The 6,193-nt window shown below is 38.7% G+C and overlaps 1 pseudogene; it reads right to left on the reverse strand.

Annotated features, from left to right (window-relative positions):
• Positions 1-228: 228 nt before the first annotated feature.
• Positions 229-689, reverse strand: LOC126515366 (60S ribosomal protein L24-like; annotated as a pseudogene).
• Between the last annotated feature and the right edge of the window lie 5,504 nt (positions 690-6,193).

The raw sequence follows: 6,193 nt of genomic DNA on the forward strand, positions 1-6,193 counted from the left end.
TCCCCCTCCCTCGTCAGCCCAAAAAGCAATCAGGGTTCTCTGCCCTGTGGGAAGTCCAAGGACCACCCACCTCCATCCAGGTCTAGTAAGGTGAGCATCCACGAAACTGCCTAGGCTCCCACGAAACCAATAGGTCCAGACCTCAAGAACAATGGCAACGGGTTTTTGATTCATAATTCTTTTTTTTAAGAGTTTGAAATAGACTTTATTCAAAACTCTGATCTATGGTTAGCATTTTCCACCAACTCTGGGCTCAGAGACCTTCACAGGCTTCACAACCTTTTGTTTAGGTGCTGCTTTTGTAGGAGCCTTGGGCAGCAGCCATTGCAGTCTTCTTAGATGCTTGCTTGGCATTTTTGCTTCCCTGGCAGCCCTGATGGCCTGCTCTCACTGGGCTTTTTTAACTTCTGGTTTCTGATTCCTCTTGGCCATTATATCAGCGAGGGATGCACCAGTGATGGCCCGCTGGAATTTGACTGCGCGGCGGGATCTTTTCTTTTGAATTTCTTCCGACTGTCCTTTTTTGTGTTTCCGTCTGTACAGGACAGTCCAGTTTATCTGCCAGGGATTCCTTTTGGATAGGAATGCGGATTAAGAAACTTGAAAACCTTCCTGTCGGTCCTGGCTTAGCGCCGTACGTGTCCGGGTTAGATCTTGTACCCGCTGAAACTGCACAGCTCAACCTTCATGATGAGAGCTGCCGCCCGGCCAGAGGAAAGATGGCGAAGAGAAAGCTCACCCGTAATTCTTAAATCATGTGTTGAAAGTCAATATATTGAGTTCCAATACTTTCTCTAACATATTTAGTTTGGGGCCTCCCCTCTATCTGCCTAGATTCTGTCTGTTCATAATAGCTTTCCTCATTCCTATCATTTACAGCATGAGTGCTATCTGTCTATGAGAACTAGATAGTCAAGATAATATTAGTTTTGTTAGTGATGTTTTTTTGAAAATCAAAGTTTCTACTTCACAGTTATTAATTCTAAAACTATCTGTATACTTCAGGAACACAATAGACAAAGGACTCAACACAATGAAGTGCCATTTCATCAAGATGATATGCTATGGGAAATCTTGAGAAAATGAGACATTTTTTACCAAAGTAAGGGAAATCTTCCCAAGGCTTCCCTCTTCACACACCAAACTTGAATAAAGACTAGAAGGAATCATCTCCTCTATCATCTGTCATTGCCAATTTGTTGAATTAGACTTAATTGATGTGTTCATCTTTAAAGACAAGTAGTCAATGTTAATCGTCTCTGATTCTCTGAGCACTTCACTTAGGGTACTCCTGAGTTCTCCAAAGGATCCTAACTCAATCCAAGAGTTTAGTAAAGCAGGAAAGCTTTTAAAAGTTAGAGAGCAAAGACCTCTGGTTCTACTCTTGTATAACCGCATTTATTTGGGCTCAAGTCCTGTATATGCAGCATCTAAAAATGGAGCCGTGGAACATAATGGAAGAGATATCACGGTAATGCACATTTCAAAGAGACTCCTCTGCTTCTCCCAACCCTGTGTTCTGAGAATAAAATGATGGCACTTATGAGAAGAAAATTCCAAAATGTCTTCTAGCAAGTTAGTGTTGTGCTACCCTTTGAGAGAGGATAAGGGAGAAGTGCATAGGTCCATTAGACAGCTAAGAATTTTTTACCAAAGCTAAAAAATTGTGGGTGGTAAAAATACTGTTACAGCTCAATTTGTCTCCGTGTTTGCCAATACCAGTTACACCTTTCCTCTTTGGTTGTAAGAGATGCTCGAATTGGAATGTCTGTGAGTACATGCCCTTTTCCCTCTTCACAATGGCTGAAAGCAAATTTGTCTTTCAGCTCCAAGATTCCTTTTAGTCAGGAGCAGTGGAAGAATGAAATGAATATAGCCCACATGGCACAAGGCTCATTAATAACCCCTATTCACTTTCACCCCCTTTTCCTCCCACATTCCTTCCTGTTTCCTACTTTTCCTTAGCATCTAGTCTGAAGCATTTAATCAGTAATTCGGCCTGAGAATTCTTATACTGCAATTTCCTATCACAAACTGCACTCTTCAGAGTCTGAATTGGTTCCTCAGCCCTAAAGGCACCAAGTTTAGCCGTTATTCCAGCTGGGACCTTTCCACAGGCGTCTGTAGTTCTGTGTAAATATGAAATTTCCTCACAGAGAACTCATGCTTTCTTATAATCCATATCCTTAGAGCTTGTGATTTTACACTGCTGCCAATGTAAGTTTGAAGTCCACTTGTGTGGGACATTAGGCACAATGGAGGTGCAAGGAATATCCCACAACTGATAAGTAATAGGTCAGGAGCTAGTCATAAGTGAAACCTAAGTCTTAGCTTGATGGAATCCATCCATCCATCCATCCATCCATCCATCCATCCATCCATCCATCTATCCATTCATTCATCCTGTGATGTTAGCTTGAATTGTTAACTTGGTACAGTGTAGAGAGGAAGAGATTCTTAATGTGGGATTATCTGCACTAAATTTGAACTGTGGAGGATTCTCTTGATTAGCTTGACTGATGTGGGCAGTGCCAGTTCTTAGGCACAGGACTCAGAACTGTATAAGAATCGAGAAATACAACTGAACTCAAGTAAGCAAGAGAGAGTGCACTATTAGTTTGCACCTGATTGTGAATGTGATGTGTTCTTTTGATGTCTTTGCCTTGATTTCCCCACAACAATGAACTCTAACTTGAAACTGTAAGCTAACATAAACTCCTTTGTCATCTCGTTTTTTTCCCAGGTCACTTTGTAACAGAAACAGAAATGAAACTACAACAGCAGTAGTAGTAGTTGGGTCTTTGATCACATAAACCAGGTATTTACTCTCTGAGTTAGGGCCTTTCCCTACCTGCTATTGTAGCTACATTCTACTCTTTTGCTTATTGCAGTCCACTGATTGCTGGGAGCCGATTTGAGTGGCTGCCATTACAAGATGGCATTTGGCCCCGGCCTCGCTTAATACCATAATAAAGGTTGCAGTTCTTCCACCAGAAAACAGGATGAGTTGTTGTGATCTAGCTGCCCACACTTCCCCTGACCGGCAGGGGAACTTCCTTGTGGTCTGTAATTGACAGGGATGTTCCCCTGCTTTCTTTCCAGCCGGTGGGTCTCCAGAAAAGCAGTTAAAGTATCAAAGTATCAAAGGTTGCTAGGCAGACTCCCTATATAAGCAGCTACAGCTCAGAGCTCTGGGCCCCTTGCTCCCTGCTCTCCCTATAACCAAGAGGCTCCAATAAAGCTTGATTTGGGAAGAATCCTCGTCTGGTGGCTGTTCTTTCCTGCTGGTCAGGAAGTTCACCACAACTGATTTGTCTGTAAATATTTAAATATAGCACATCTGAGTGACAAGGTTTATATTTTAATTATTCTACTTTTTCTTTTAATTCTTTGTATTATTTATAGAATATTGTTAATGGCCCTTCAAAAAACTCAAGAAAATATATTCTAGTGTGTTAACGTTAACATCTTCTTAATCTAACCTATGTTAAAATATTGGCTACCTACTTTGTATTCAATTGATCAAAACTATCAGTTTGATATATTTCACTTACACATTTTGGCAAAATTTACTTTAAAATATTAACATTATAGGTACTGAAGAAGCATAAATGACCATTTAGTTTGATTCGTGTTGATGGAGCAGCAGGGCTGCGTTCCGGCAGCCCTGGCTCCCACATGGCAGGCTTATGCCCCGAAATAATTACAAGGAAACTGTATTTTTTTAAAACACTGCCTGGCCAGGCTAGTTTCAGTTTCTTATTGGCTAGCTCTTACATATTGTTCTAACCCATTTCTAATATTAGTGAGAGATCTTCCTCAAAACTCAAGATGAAATCTGATCAAGGGAGACATATGACATCAACCTTTGGCATTCACAGAAGCACATATGGTTGAGCACATCCATACACACATAAATACATATACAACACAAAAGACATACACACAGAAAAAGAGATAGAAAGTAAATGTCCTTATATTAAAATCTTATATACAGGGAAAGGTGTGGTAGTATGCCCCTTGAATCTCATTATTTTGGAGGCAGATAGAGTTGGCTCTGTGTGAGTTCAAGGTCACACTGGCATGCATAGTGAGCTCCAGGACAGCCAAAACTCCATAGAGAACCTCTGACTCAAAAATGGTATTACATATAAAGTACAGTAATTAGGATAATGTGCACAAGAATAATTTTTGGATTCCAGATAGTTGTTGCTATATATCTCTGATTCAATTAGTAAACTATGAGCAGTGCTATAGGTATAATTATGACCATCTTGGAAGGTGAAAAATTTTTTGTTCACTCACTGTTTAGTTTTAGCTTCTAACTTATTATTTGATTTTAAAAACTTTGCCAAAGTTAATGCTATTTCATCTTCTATCTTGTTTAATGACAACAGTACTATATATACATATATATATATTTGAGAAATACTGTCACAGATAGCAATATTATGATTTTGCAAATCTGCATCCATTCAAGCATATAATGTGAATATATACACTTGTAGATAGGTAGAAAGACAGATAGATATATCCTGATAAAATGGGCACATACACATAGTGATATAGTTAATATACATGGATGAAGATGTTCTGGTAGTTTTTACTCACTGTATACTGTTTGCAAATTTGATATTTCTGTTTAGGTATTCACGTTTTTTTCAATATTTCTATATATAACCTTATATTTACTCTGGAAAACAAGATCTTTACACAACCAGCAGATCCCTGCCACACTGTTCTCCATACACTTAGGATACTTACACTGTTCTGCATACAGCATTTATCTGTTGATTAGCTACCTCATAAGAACTGAGAGGAGCCTACTTACTTGGCAACTAATCAATAGCATCTCCTCAGTCTTTTGTCGATTCTTGCATTGATCATGACTCTTGTCTGTTTCATTCATGACATCCATAACCATAAATACAAATTTAGCAGTTATTAAAGCCTTGGATCCCTTGGTTTGTGATCAGTGATAGTTTGTCATTTGCTATGATGACTTGCCAAATGGCTTCTCCTGAAACCACAGTCTAAATTGCAATCCCACTTTAATGTATATGTTCACACACTACTGAACATGCTGATATCCAGGGAAAAGACTACTAGGCTACTATCGCATTGGTTCCCTTCCTCCCAGGAGCTGCTGCTGATGTTAAAATCTGCTCTAGTCTGTGTGGGGATTTAACATATCTTGAGACCAGCTCCACATTGCCCAAGCACTTACGAGTGATGTGGCTACCGTCTATATTATTTATACTTAAAAAAATAATTCATGTTTATTTGTTGTTTCAGACAACAAATACATTATATGACTGGTGTGCATCTTGGCAGCTTTCTATTTGGCAAACAAAAATATTATCTTGGTTCACTAAATTTTAGATAATTTTATGATTGGCATCCGAAGGCATTATATCCTGTAAGAGCTCAGAGGACTGTTACACTAGGATTCCATAATTTCCCGTGATTTTTTTGGAAGGTGTTGGAGGTTTCCTTATTCTGGGAACCCATGTTCACACTCCACCCCTATATAAAATATTGTAACACAAAGTTCCCACTTTCTAAAAATTTAATCTTTGATATACTGATGGAGCAAATTAGGTTTTGATACTAAGAGATATCCATATTTCTTTTATTTTATTGCCTTTCTTTATCATGTCTGAATATCCTCTAACAAATTTGATTGTAATCAGTTTGGAGGTTTGTCTTCAGCTTCCTTGTCTCCATACTGAGCCTCCACTGCACAGCACACACTCACAAATTCTAAGAGCCACACACAATAAGACTCATATATACTCACGCACATATACATGCACATACTTACTTACAAATCATGCATATAATCATGCGTACCATGCGCACGCACACACACACACACACAGACACACACACTTTTCTGACTACTAGATATATCACACATATCATTATTTGCATGGGTTCCTTCTCTGTTTACATGCATCCACATGTTGAATTTTGCTCCAATACTATTTGAAAGGGTGAAGACTTATTAGACTTAGGTACTTCATAAATATTAGTCTAAGAGAAAAACAAATAGTTTTAAATGTTTTATAGCAATATAAATTCTCTCAACACACATTGTTTCAAGCTCATTTCCTTTGTTGAAGCACATTGACAAAAAGCGACTTAAGGGAGAGTCTCTTTTAATTCACAATTATAGGCTACAGTCCATCAT

Source organism: Alexandromys fortis, unplaced genomic scaffold (assembly GCF_014885135.2).
Source record: "Alexandromys fortis isolate MF-2015 unplaced genomic scaffold, M_Fortis_MF-2015_v1.1 scaffold_138, whole genome shotgun sequence".
Classification (NCBI taxonomy): Eukaryota; Metazoa; Chordata; class Mammalia; order Rodentia; family Cricetidae; genus Alexandromys; species Alexandromys fortis.